Source organism: Oryctolagus cuniculus, chromosome 17 (assembly GCF_051225735.1).
Source record: "Oryctolagus cuniculus isolate XC-2025 breed Fujian yellow rabbit chromosome 17, ASM5122573v1, whole genome shotgun sequence".
Lineage (NCBI taxonomy): Eukaryota > Metazoa > Chordata > Mammalia > Lagomorpha > Leporidae > Oryctolagus > Oryctolagus cuniculus.
The window spans coordinates 2,689,139-2,702,973 of NC_142883.1; the positions used below are offsets into that span (position 1 = coordinate 2,689,139).

Sequence of the window (13,835 nt, forward strand, 5' to 3'; positions counted from 1 at the left end):
GGGGGCGTGGTCACGGTGAGGGGCGGGGCCGGTTCCCGAAGGCCAGGGGGCTGAGGTCAGTACCTGTTTGCCCGGTGCGTCTCGGCCTCCGTCTGCAGCAGATTGAGGTTCGTCTTGGAGAGGCTGGCAGTAAATCAGTTCGGCCAATCCCTGTTAAACGGCGATTTTCAGACAAAGGTAAAATCCTGACTCAGTCCAAGGTCGGTGTCACAGGGTTAAGGACTTTATCCTGTTCGTTAACACAAAGGGACCAGGCAGCCGCTATTAGCGGGGGTCACTGTGTCTACTGGCGGGCCTCCCAGCTCCCTCCCAGGTGTGCAGAACTGCGAGGGAGCCTCAGGGGCTGAGCCGGGTCCACCCCCACCCCACCCACCCCCGCAGGTGCAGCAGGGGGGCCCCAGCTGTTCCCAGTAGTGGCTACACTGCCCTCCCCCTGCCCAGCGTCATGGACACAGGAAATAGGACAGAGCCGAAATCCGGACAGTGAGAAGAGGGAGGCGCCAGGAGGGCCCCAAGGGCACCCCGTGAAGCTGGGGCTCAGCAGGCAGCGTGGGCCTGTTTAACGACGGCTGCAGACTTTGAACTTTGCAAGCCCCACGCCGCAGTAAACGCGGAGGGCAGGCCCCGGGTCACTGGGGAGCAGGGGCCTGTGACCCACAGCAAGGACCCACAGGGCACAGCGTCCCCTCAGGGGCTCCCTGCCGGGCTTCAGGCCTGGGCACTTGGCAGGAAGAGAGGTGGCCGGGCCACTCAGCTCATGAGGACAGAGATGGAGTCTGGACTTGCTGTGCGTCTGACCAGGTGTTCCCAAGCCCTCAGGGGGAAGAAGGGAGCGCTTCCCTCCACCCATAAAATACCTGACGGCCCCTGCCCACGGCGTCTGGGAAAAGCAGCCCAGGCCTCCCTCCTTGGCGAGCAGGGAGGGGACACAGGCCGTGGTGGGACCATGTGGCTCCTGGACTGGCCTTGGTGACTCCCAGTGCCTGGAGGGGGGAGGGGTCTGCCCTGAGCTCTCGTCGTCCCAACTGGGCTCCAGGCCCCTCTCAGGCTTCCAGATAAAATACAGAACACCCACACGAATTTCAATTCCAGATAAGTGACAAATGGGACATGGGACATGCTTGTGCTAAAAAAAAAAAAAATTATTCCTTGTTTATCTAAAATTCAGATCCCCACTGTGCATTTATTTGCTAAATCTGGCTTCCCTGTGTGAGAATCTATGTGGCAGTCCCAGTGCAGAGCCACCTCTGACCTCCTTGGCAGCCCCCGCACCACCACCACCACCCCCAGCCAGGGGGCTTCAGGACAGCGGAGCCCTGGCGCCTGCCCCGCCGGCCCAGGCTGTGCCCCCAGCTCCGGGTTACAGAATGACCTCGTGTTACCGGCTTTGGCTGCTGCACCTGCCCCACACCCAGAGCAGGTGAACTGGGCTTGTGTCTCTCCTCCGCGCTCTCCTCCTCCCCCTGGAGGCCTCCTGCAATCCTGGAGCCCAGAAACTGAGAACAGGTGAGGACGCGGTTGCTGATAGGCTGAGAGTGCGGCCGGCACCTGCAGCAGTTCCCCGGGCCAAGAGGAGCCCGGCTTTAGCTGCCTGCGCGGCTGCCCAGGTAACAACAGTGCCGCCAGCCCTCGCTGGTGAAGTGACCACTCCCCCCCCCCCCACTATTCCACCACCGTTACCGGTGTGTCGGGTGCCCTCCGGACGTCCTAAAATACTTCCTGTACATTCACAGGTATTTGAAACACACAGCTTGAGACCGTGAGCGAGTGCCTGGGACGAAGTCACTTCACCTGTTTTATAAAACGGCGTCGATGGTCTAAATTCCTCTGCACCTCGCTGTCCTTGCCCAGGAGTGTTTCTGAACCTGAGCCTCATTTGCTTCTGTGGTTCGCATCTGTTCATTTCAGCTGCTCCATAATGCGCCGTGCGGTCATGGTTAAAAATAAGACCTCTGTGACCCTGGAGCCTGACCCTCCCCCTCCCCCTCCCCTCCCCTTCCTCTCCCCCTCCCCTCTCCGCCTCCTGTCCCCCTCCCCCTCGCCCTTGTGCTGTTACTGAGCACATCATAGTTAATTAGGCACTTACAACCCCTGGACATTTCAGTAGCAATCTGCTACATTTTTCAAATGCTACAGCCAGCATCTTTGTATCACCCCTCTTGGACACACAAACCTTGTGTTGTTTTTAGGAGGAAAACCAGGGGTGGAGCTGCTGGCAGCTGGTGTGCAGCTCTTCAGCTCAGCGGTCGCATTCGACGCGACTCCACCACCAGCATCTCCCCAGCACGGGACCCGCGAGTCCCCGACGACGCCCCAGGCGCCCATGCTATCAAACTTGAAGATTTTTTTCCCTCAGCTGCCGGGTGGACGTCCGGTTTCGTTGTTGTTTTACCGTCCAGTGGCACAGCTTTGATCAGACGCGTGCTGCTTCTCGTGGACAACCCCGTGAGGCCCCCGACCCCCTGCTGCGCTGGCTCTGCTCATGGCTGTGTGGGAGACCGTGGCGTGTTCCTACCCTTGACTTGCTTCTACACAGAAATGGAGCAGGCACGTGGGTGCTTGCCTTTTAACTCTGTAAGGGCATCTTGCAGTGTAGGTGAGGGGCTCTCTGCTTCAAACGGGTCGAACTCCTGCATGGCTCCCTTCACAACCGCTTCTCCCATCAGATCACAAGGACACTGTCCTGCGTGCCTGAGCCGGCATCACGTTCTCCTGCAGGACCGGCCGGCAGGGGCCAAGCCGGCTGGCTGTGCTCTGGGTCTGGTACCTCCTCGGCTCCAGACACCTCCCGGGAGGCAGGTCGCTAACAGTCGGCTTCCTTGTTGCTTACTGACTGATTCAGATTTTCCTTTCTTTCTGCGCCAGTTTTGCTAATTATTGTTTTCCTAGAAAAGCATCCATTTCATCAAGGTTTCCAAAGCAGGGGTGTTATGCTGCCCCTTTATGGGATCTTTGTAATCTCCTGGCTTAAAACACCGCGCCCCACGCCCCGGAGCCCTCGGTTGGACCTGACGTTTGTTTGTGTCTTTCTGTTTCCCGTGCTTTTTGCTGAAGGGCTAGCTGTGTTATTAATCTTTTCGAAAAACAACCTCCTCATTTTGTTCTGGGTTTTGCTTGTTTTCTGTTTCACTGACTTCTGGGTGTTTCTCTGTCCTGCTATTTTCTTTGGATTTGCTTTGTTGTTCTTGTGGTTTCGAAAGTGGACGGGTTGGTGAGCTCGCTTGTGGGCCTCTCTTGTGTCCTGAGGAGTGCACTTGAGGGCACTCGCGTCCCCCGTGCGTGGCCGTCACTGCTGGCCCACGGCTGGCTGCCTGGGACTTTGATGTCGTTCCATTTGTTTTTGTTTTTTAAGATTTATCTAGAAGTCAGTGTTACAGAGAAAGAGGGAGATAGGTAGGTAGGTAGGTAGGTAGATATCCCCCAACCACTGGTTTACTTCCCAAACAGCCACAATGGCTAGGACTGGGCCAGGCCCGAGGCAGGAGCTAGGAGCCAGGAGCTTCTCCCAGGTCTCCCACGTGGGTGCCAGGGCCCAAGCACTTGGACCATCTTCCGCTGCTTTCCCAGGCTGGTAGCAGGGAGCTGGGTCAGAAGTGGAGCAGCCGGGACTCGAACCAGCGCCCATATGGGATGCTGGCACCGCAGGCAGCGGCTTTACCTGCTACCCCGCGGCGCCGCCCCTGCCGCTCTGTTCTAAATACTGGTAATTCCTGCCTGCATCAGGAACCAGTCCTTCGTTGTCCCACGGTAGAACCATCAGAAGTTTTGTGTCTTTTCCTAAATGCATTTCCTGGCGCCTGGGTCCTGAAGATGTGGGACCTCCCGCTCTCTGCCACTTCCTCTGCCTCTACCCTGCAAAGCCAGAGCTCAGCCGGAGTTATTTTTGTTAAGGACATAAGGGAGGGGCTGCCTCTTGCGCCATAGTCCTCATAGGGACCTCCAGTCGTCCACGGTCTCTGTCACAGTGCTGCCGTGAGCCCCTGTGGAAAACTGTGCGTCTTCCGAGCCTGAGTCTGTTTCGGGCTCTCTGTTCCGAAATTTGTCTGTGCAGATTTCACAGTCTTCATGCTGTCGCTTTAAAAGAAATGCTAAGAGGCCGGCACTGTGGTGCAGTGGATAAAGCCACCGCCTGGAACACCAACGTCTCCAATGGGCACCAGTTCAAGCCCCAGCTGCTCCACTTCCGACCCAGCTCCCTAAGACACGTGGGAAAACAACAGAAGAGGGTCCAAGTCCTTGGGCCCCTGCACCTGTGTGGGAGACCCGGACGGACGTCCTGGCTTCAACTTGGCTCAGCCCTGGCTGTGCAGCCATTGGAGAGTGAACCAGCAGATGAAAGATCTCTCCCTCCTTCTCTTTCTCTCTCTCGAATAAATAAAATCTTTGCAGATGCAGACAGAGGCAAGCCTACTGCTCAGGTTAGAGTCCCGGCTCCTGACTGCCAGTGAGGCAGCAGGTGGAGCTCCCAGCCCCTGGCTGTGTCCCAGCCCCACGTGAGGGCATTGGCGGAAAGCTTTCTGCCTCTCAAATAAATACTAAGCAATTCATTAAATACTTTAATAAATATCATCACTTAATAAGTATGGAGTAATTCAAATGTAACTTGGTGTCTGTCCTGTACCCCATCTCGCTGGCCCTGTGACCCACCATGGGTGACTGGCGGCACCTGCTGTGTAGTGAAGAAGCCCGGGGTGACAGCAGGGGAGGGATGCCCCCACATCTCAGAGCCGCGGCCTCTCCAGCTGAGGCCCAGGCCTCCTGGCCGCGCCACCGCAGTGCAGGAACCAGCAGCCAGCCTCGGCGTGGCCGGCGACGGTGAAAGCTGGAGTTTTTCTCTGAGCTACTGAGTTTCTGGGGTGGCCTGTGTCCACTCTTAGTGAGGAGGGAACTCCGTCCGCTGGTTCCCGGCCTGGATGTGCGAGGACCAGGCAAGGGCCAGGAGCCCACTCCGGACCTCGCAGAGGCGTGGCGGGGCCCCCTCCCCCGGGGTCTGCTTAGGGAGGTGGAGCAGCCAGGACACAAAGTGGCACCCACATGGCAGCAGCTTTCCATGCAATGCCAGCCCCACAATGCAGCTTTGATGATGATATATTCAGTTTACACTGGACTTACTAGGCTGTAACCCCGTCATGAGTTAAGGCGGGGCCGGCGCTATGGCACAGTTGGTAAAGCCGCTGTCTGCAGTGCCGGCATCCCATGTGGGCACTGGTTCGAGTCCTGCTCCACTTCGGATCCAGCTCTCTGCTGTGGCCTGAGAAAGCAGTAGAGGATGGTCCACGCACTTGGGCCTCTGCACCCGCGTGGGAGACCTGGAGGAAGCCCTGGCCGTTGCAGTCATTTGGGGAGTGAACCAGCAGATAGAAGACCCCCACCCTCACCCCGCCTCTCTAACTCTGCCTTTCAAATAATAAATAAATAAATCTTTTAAAAAATAAAATATCCACTCCCGATTTGAGTGTTTTTCTATAAGGAGGAGGTACAACTTTTTTTTTTTTTTTTTGCATTGAAAAGGTAACACACGCACCTCACTAAGAATGCATTCACTAGCACTAAGTACAAAGGCTTGTATTGCCCGAGCCGTCCCCTCTTCCCCCTCCTGTGTTACCCCCCCCACATTCTTTTGTTGTGAAAATTCACACAATAAAGTGTACCGCCTCAGGGTCTGGCACGTGGCACAGTGCCAGTTAGAGTCCCAGCCGTGCTGCTTCCATTTCCCTGCTAGCACCCCTGGGAAAGCCGCCGAAGATGGCCCAAGTGCTTGGGTGGGCCCCTGCACCCACGTGGGCGGCCCCAGTGAAGCTCCAGTCTCCTGGCACCAGCCCGGCTCAGCTCTGCCTATTGCAGCCAGTTGCAGAGTAAACCAGCAGGTGGAAGACCTCTCTCTCCCCCTCCCTTTATCTCTCTCTCTCTCCCTCCCTCCCTCCCTCCTTCTCTCTCTCTCTCTCTCTCTCATTCTGACTTTCAAATAAAAAAAAAAACGAATCTTTTAAAAAAGGAATTGTGCCACCGTAACCATTTTCAAGCATGCCGTCCAGCGCTGCTGCGGTGTTTCCCCCCTCGTGGTCTCGAGGTCTCCCGGGGAGAGTCCCACCCCCACGGCAGGGCCCTGAGAGTGACGGAAGTTTGCAGCAGCCCCCCCTCCTGGGACTCATCTGTACCCTGTGGGACACCCCGATGCCGGAGTGTCTGACCCGGACCAGGGGTCGCTCCCCAAGGAACTGATGTGTCCCGGCAGGTGCCCTTGGGCTCTTGTCTGACCCATGTCCAGTTTACTCTGACCAAGAGAGCCAGTCCCCAGGACAGCCCTGACCTGTGGGCGCAGGTGTGTGGGGGAGAGGAGGCCGCATGGCACAGCAGGTGCGTGCCGGAGCAGGGTGTCGCTCTCAGGGCCTGGGGAGAAGGGGGTGCCCACGAGGGCTAGTGGGGTCCAGAGACAGGAGGCGGGGGGACCTGTGGGGCTGCGCCTGGACTAACGCCATGGTCTTAATCCTGTGTGCTTTGGGAGAACCCAGTGACCCCACTCTGGGGTGAGCCACTAGGTTTTGTCTCCAACACAGCTGTGGGGTGTGTCGGCTTTGAGGTCGGTGGGATGAGGAACAAGCGTCGGGCAAGCAGCCGCGCGGGGAAGGGAAGTATGGACGGGGCCAGGAGTGAGGGGTGCGGCTGGGTTTCGGCACTTGTGTCCGGCCTGAACACAGATGCTGAGGCAGCAGGTCTGAAGCAGACGTGTGGCAAGTGGCGCGAGGCGGCTTCCCGGGTCAGGCTTGGGTCGCCAGCGCCCAGCCCCAGCCCGCTCGCCTGTGGGTGCACCTGCTGTGAGTGGACTCGTACCTGGCGTAGCTCACCTGGCTTGGCACGGCGTCTGGAGATGCCTCCTTGCTGTGGGGCGGCTCAGAGTCGCCCTCCCCTGGAAGGCCGAAGCAGCCCGGCTTAGGTTTGCGCCGCATCCACGGGCGGACGCCTGAGCTGCTTCCGTGGCCTTGGCTGTTGGGGGCGGCACAGCGGCAGGTCTCTGGCACTTGCTGTCTGTGCCGTCGGCTCTGGAAGGCAGTGGAATTGCAAGGCTGCACAGCAGCTGCACGTTTCTGCAGACTTTTGTCCTTACGATGTATTTATTTATTTGAAATGCAGAGTTAGAGAGAGAGGGAGGGAGGGAGCTTGCATCCCCTGGTTCGCTCTTCAGATGGCCACCACGACCAGGGCTGGGCTGGCCCAGGCCTCAGCCAGGAGCCAGGAGCCACGCCCTTTCGCACAGCGCCTGCCCCGAGTGACACGGGGGTCCTGGGTCCTGCACACCCTCACCAGCACGTGGCTCTCTTCTGTTCTGCACGTGGGGACGGCCGGCTCAGTCAGGGTCTTTGGGCTGCTGGGTCTTCAGGATGCAGCCCTGGGGAGCAGGGTGCCTGGGGACTCGTCCGCTCCTCTGGGCTTTCCAGGTTGTGGTGTGCACCCTCCCCGACCCCGGTCCTTTCTGCTTCTGTGCACGCCGTAGCGACGCTCCCACTCCCGTTTCTGACGTCCGCGGCAGGAGTCTCTGCTCTTTCTCTTCCGTCCAGCGCTTTGTCAGTTCCGTTGACTTCGTTAAGGAGCCAATGTCCGGCTCGCTGATTTTCCCCGTTGTTTTCTGTTCTTTACTCTGCTCATCCCTGCTCGAATTTGTACGATCACCTTCCTACGTCAGCCTTGGGCTTAGTTTGCTGCTGCTGTTGGGTGGTTTTCCGGTTCCTCAAGCTGTAAAGTAAGGTTGCTGATTTGAGATCTATTTCTTCTTTAAGATTTATTAATCTGAAAGGCAGTTACAGAGAGGCAGAGAAAGAGAGAGAATTTTCCATCTTCTGGTGGCCACAACAGCCGGACAGGCTGATCTGAAAGCCAGGAGCGAACAAGTTGAAAGCCGTGCATAGTCTATTTGTAATGTGCATGTCCACGGGTGCTTTAAAGACCCTCATCTGGCTTCCTCCTCGGCGCTGCCTCTGCAGCCCACAAGTTTCTTAGAAAGTGTCTGTATTTCCAGTTATCTCCAAGTGCTTTTTAATTTCCCTGCTTTGGTTAGGAGTTTGTTGTTGAAGTCCCACGGTTTTGTGAAATTTCAGTCGTGCACATGGTGGAATCTGCCTTCATCCTGATGTGGTCAGAGAAGACACTCGGGGGCTGGCGCTGTGGCGTAGGGGGCAAAGCCACTGCCTGCAGCGCCAGCATCCCATATGGACACCGGTTTGAGTCCCAGCTGCTCCACTTCTGATCCGGCTCTCTGCTGTGACCTGGGAAAGCAGTGGAAGATGGCCCAGGTCCTTGGGCTCCTGCACCCATGTGAGAGACCTGGAAGAAGCTCCTGACTCCTGGCTTCGGATCAGCTCAGCTGTGGCTGTTGTGGTCATTTGGGGAGTGAACCAGCGGATGGGAGACCTCTCTCTCTCTCCCTCTCCCTCTCTCTCTCTCTCTCTCTCTCTCTCCTTCCTCTCTGTAACTCTGTCTTTCAAGTAAATAGAATAATACTAAAAAAAAAAAAAAAAAAAGAAGAAGAAGAAGAAGACGATGACACTTGGTGTGTCGTCTGTCCTTCATGCGGGGGCCTGCACGCAGCCACTGGGGGGCCCTGTGCGGCGGGGAGGGGTGCGGCTGCTGGCGGGTCCCTCGCTGGTCCTCAGTCTGTGAGCTCTTTCCATGACCACCAGTGAGGTGTCAAAGCCTTTGACGGTTGTCGCAGGATTGCCGCTCTCTCCATTCTGTCAGTTTTTCTTCATCTATATTTAACTTTCCTTTTTATTTATTGGAGGAGAGACAGAGAGCTTCCACCAGCTGGTTCACTCCCCAAATGGCCTAGACCAAAGCCAGGAGCGTCTTCCAGGTCTCCCACGTGGGTGCAGGGGCCCAAGGACTTGGGCCGTCTTCCACTGCTTTCCCAGGCCATAGCTGAGAGCTGGATGGGAAATGGAGCAGCCAGGACTCGAACCAGCGCCCGTGTAGATGCCAGCACTGCAGGTGGCGGCTTTACCTGCTGCACCACGGCGCCGGCCCCCAGCTTCTGTTGTTGGGGAAGCACCTTTGCCGCCCCGTTGCTGGTGTCTTGGCTGAGCTCCCGTGTGTCCTGTGAGCACGCCTGCCCGCGGCCTCCTGCTCCCCAGGCTGTGCCGCTGACCTCATCCCGGAGCCCAGTGCGTGGCCAGCAGCGTCTCTCCTGCTACTTGAACGCGTGCTTTCTAGTCTTTGGTTTTCAGCAGTTGCTAACCACGTCTGGGGTGCAGCTCGGCAGGCCTCGTGGGCGTCCTGCTCAAGGCTGGCAACAAACTTGGGCGTTTCAGGGCCTCTTTCTGAAGTGTCCTGTCCATTTCTGTCTCTCGGCACCTGGGACTCCCCCAGTGGGGAGCTGTGTCCCTGGGCCCTGCACCCACATGGGAGACCCAGGAGACGCTCCTGGCTCCTGGCTCCAGCCTGGCCCAGCCCTGGCCATTGCGGCCTCTGGGGGGGGTGGTGAACCAGCGGATGGAAGGTCTCTCTCTGTGTCTCTCCCTCTCTCTGTGTATAACTCTGCCTTTCGAATAAACAAGTATGTATTTTTAAAAAAGACACTTGTTTTGGTGGAACTGCCATCAGGTCTTTCCCAGGCAGGGTCTGTTGGTTTCTTCCTTTGACTGTGCCACACCTCCCATTTCTGTGTATGCCTGCTGTTTTTTTTTTTTTTTTTTTTTTTTTTCTATAAAACTGGACATCTGACTCTAAAAACGTAAATTCGCAGGGAAGTCTTCCCTCTCCCAGGGGTGTTGTTTTTTGTTATTTTTCAATTGTTCTTTTTCAGTTTTTTGCTATTTTACTGCCCCTGTGTGGGATCTTTAGTTCTCAGGTGTTCTCAGAACTTGTGTGTGTGTGTGTGTGTGTGTGTGGTCGTTTGTAAATTTACTCTGCGTATGCGGCAGCTCCTGAATATCCCAGTCTTTAACATCCCAAGAGGAGAGAAAGAGAAAAATGGGGGCCGGCACTGTGGTATGGCAAGGAAAGCCGCTGCCTGTGACACTGGCATCACAAATGGGCACCGGTTCTATCCCAGCTGCTCCACATCCCATCCAGCTCTCTGCTATGGCCTGGGAAAGCAGTAGAAGATGGCCTAAGTCCTTGGGCCCCTGCACCCACGTGGGAGACCTGGAAGAAGCTCCTGGCTCCTGGCTTCAGCCTGGCACAGCCCTGGCCATTGTGGCGTTTTGGGGAGTGAACCAGCGGATGAAAGATCTATATCTACCTATCTATCTATCTACCTATCTATCTATCCATCTATCTACCTGTCTATCTATCTATCTATCTCTATCTCTATCTCTCCCTCTCTGTCACTGCCTTTCAAATAAATAAATAAAAATTTAAAAAAGGGAAAAAAAGAAACCCATAACAGTCATTCCCCCACACCCACCCACGCCTGTTCCCCAGTGCCCCCCAGTCTACTCTGTCTCTGTGGCTTTGCCTGGCCTGGATGCAGCCAAGCCAGGTGGGACCAGGCAGTGGGACCGGCTGCCCCGGCTGCCCCGGCTGAGTGCCGTGTTCGTGTGCTGTGGCTCCATCAGTGGCTCACTTTGTGGCCAGGTGCTGCCCGTGGCGTGGACGCCCTCCATCCAGTTCTTCCTTCGTCTGCTCTGCTGCCGTGAGTGTCTCCGTGGCTCTTGCCGACTCCGTGGGTGACGCTCTGAGGGTCTTCCCAGCTGCTTTGCAACATGGTCACTTTCCAGGGGACCCGCCCCCGAGGCTCGCCCGGCGTTCCCACGGGGACCATCTTCACGGGGTGCAGGTTTTCCGGTGACAAACGCTCCTAACCTGGGCTTGAAGAAGTCCTGCCTTTCTGTATTGGCAGCAGGAAGCAGATCAGGAGGCAGCGTCCGCAGCCCCACCGTCCACAGCCCCACCGTCCGCAGCCCCACCGTCCACAGCCCCACCGTCCGCAGTCCCACCGTCCACAGTCCCACCGTCCGCAGTCCCACCGTCCACAGTCCCACCGTCCGCAGTCCCACCGTCCGCAGTCCCACCGTCCACAGTCCCATCGTCTGCAGCCCCACCGTCTCTTGGCCCTGAGCCCTCTGTGGGGAGCGCCATGGGCATCTGTGTCGCGCTGCTTGGGATGAGGAAACGCGCCCCCTTCCTAGGCTTCCCAGCATTCCCTTTGTCTTTGGCCCTGCAGGCCGTGCTCCTGTCCCCTCCGTCCTCCTTGGGACACGGTGGGCGTCTTGGGGCTGTGCCTGGGTGACCGGGGTCAACACACAGACTTCGCGGCTCCGGCTTCAAATTCTGCTCCGCCGCCTTGTGTCTCCCATTTGTCCCGGGACCCCGAGGACGCAGTGCCGGGGCCTCCTGCACACACACGCTGTCTTCCTCGGCCTCCCAGACGCATTAGCAAGAGGCTGGCCTGGAAGCCGCGAGTCCCCAGGACTGGCCCCAGGCACTCCAGTATGGCTGCAGGCGCCCAGGCCGCGGCTCAGCCCGCGGCAGCACCAAGGCTGGCCCGGTCTCCTTAGCCTTGTCTTTGCTTCCAGTCTCCAGCTCTCCGGTGCAGCCTGTCTCCTCTCACCTCCCTGGTGTGGCGAGACGGCGATTTCACACTGTGGCCGCGACGCCTCCACGGTGAGGTTTTTCCCGCACGGCAAACGCATTGTTGAGCATCGGCGGTAGACAGGCTGTCCAGCGGCACGCATGGCCAGCGCTGTGAGGCCGGAACGTGGCCTGGGTCCGGGCCGGGAGGCTGCCACGTTACCCAGAGCGCGGGGACTCCGTGCCCTGTTTCCTAAGCTCTGGACTTGTCCCTTGCCCAGCCCGTGAGAAACGCGCTCTGCCCCATTCCGCCCGGGGTCAGAGGAGCAGGGGCCGCTTGAGGCCGCCGCCGCCGGGCCTCTCCCAGCCCCGCCCCCCGGGGGGTCCTCGGTGACTCACGCCCTTGCACTGGCGTCAGCCCCTCGTGTCCCGGTGACCTCACCCGTCCATCGCTTCCAGAACCCTTGCTCAACAGCGTTCCTGGAAGAACTGCCCTCCTCCTGGCCCGGGCCCCGGCTTGTCTGCGCCGAGGCCAGGGTAACGAGCTTCCCAGCCCTCCGCGGAGAGGGGCGCGGCGAGCTGCCGGCTCCATTCCGGTTGCTGCCGGACTTTACAACGGCTTTATTGAGATACCGTTTACATTCCCGGCATCTGCGCCTTTCAGGAAGTGCCTGATGCGGCAGTCTTTAGCGTGGTCACTGGATCGGGCGCCCTACCGTCCGTCCCTTGAGACGGAAGCGCCTGTCCCCGAGCAGGCGCCCCCCCTTCCCCCACGCCCCCTCCCCCGAGCCGGAACCCTCTGCCCTGCTCCTGGCTCTGTGGGGTGGCCCCTTCGCCCTCTGAGCTTCCCCGGGGCTGTGTGTCTGTGGAGTCGTGTGTGTCGTGTGTGTCGTGTGTGTCGTGTGTGTCTGTGGAGTCGTGTGTGTCGTGTGTGTCTGTGGTCCACTCCACTCCGGGGGCGGGTACCACTTGTGTTTACCCACTCACCCATGAAGGACGAGCTGATCCTGTCTACCCTTTTGTTATTTTCGCAGTGGGGACAGGTGCTGTGGTGCAGGGGCCACGGGTTGAGTCGCACTTGGGAACTGAGTGGCAGTTCGAGTCCCGGCTGCTCCACATCCCATCCAGCTTCTGGCTGACGCACCTGGGCAACAGCAGGCGATGGCTCAGGCGCTTGGGCCCCTGCACCCACGTGGGAGACCCGGATGGAGCTCCTGGCTCCTGGCTCCAGCCTGGCCCAGCCCCGACTGCTGGGGGCACTTGGGGAGTGAAGCAGTGGATGGAAGCTCACTCTCTCCCTCCTGCTTTATATATAAACGAATCAACCTCTATAACGATGCCGCTGTGGACCACAGTCCGAGTGTCTGCGTGGACGCCCAGGGTGCACCTGCAGCCGGGGTGACACGTGGGGCATCGCTGGCTCTTTGCCCAGGAGGCTGTGTCGCTTCCATCCTGAGAGCAGTGCACGGGGCCGCCGATCCCTCCACGCCCTCGCCGACACCTGTTGCTGTCTCGCTGGTTGTCAGTCGTCTCCCCGCGCCTGCTGTGCCGTGGCTCCTGCACCCTTCCTGGAGAGTGGCTCCCAGACCCTTTGCCGGCCTCTGACGGGATCATCAGTCCTTGAAGCATGGAGCTGCCAGAGTCCTCCCCTACATCAGGGCGCAAGGCCCTCGTGGACGTGGACGCACGACCGCTCCCTCCCGCTGTGGCTTTTTTAACTTTCTCAGCAGTTGAAGCACAGAAGTTTAAAGTTCTGGTGATGCATAATGGACCTATTTTTATCTTTTGTTGTTTGTGCTTTGGGTGTCACCTCTAAGAAGCCATTGCCCGATCCAAGCTCACGAAGATTTGACCTAGGCTTCTGTCTGAGAATGGAGAGCCTTGGTCCCGTCTACAAGGCCGTGGGTCCATTTCGAGTCATTTTGTGTGTGAGGCATGAGGCAGGGACCCCACTCCGCTCCTCAGCGTGCTGGGTGAAGTCTGTCCTCTCACTCTGTAGCGAGCCGGCTTTCTCATGTCTGGACAAGAATGTGCTGTGTCACCACATGGCCCAGCGTCCCCGTGGCGAACCCTGCAGAGCATCCGCGAGAACCAGGGGGCCACGCCCTCCTCCCCGACCCCGGCGCCCAGGCCCCCCGAGGGTCCTCGCAGAAGCTACGCCCTCCCCTGGCGGCGTCTTCCGTTGTTTCTGAGGCCTTTTGCCAAAGCACCAACGTCTGTACTGCGGCCGAGTCTCCTGGCTCTCTTCCGAGACAGTTCGCCGATTTCTCAGCAGCCGGAGACGGGAAATGGGGAGGGGGTCCTGTTGGAGTAAGCCCCGGGGGGGCATG

General features: G+C 58.5%; 1 long non-coding RNA gene across 1 annotated transcript; it reads left to right on the forward strand.

The window, feature by feature from the left end:
* The first annotated feature begins 38 nt into the window (after positions 1–38).
* On the forward strand, positions 39–5,437 carry LOC149121064 (uncharacterized). Its single transcript, XR_016223464.1, has 2 exons — positions 39–177; positions 2,190–5,437. It is a non-coding gene; the product is annotated as an uncharacterized LOC149121064 (long non-coding RNA).
* The last annotated feature ends 8,398 nt before the right edge of the window (positions 5,438–13,835 follow it).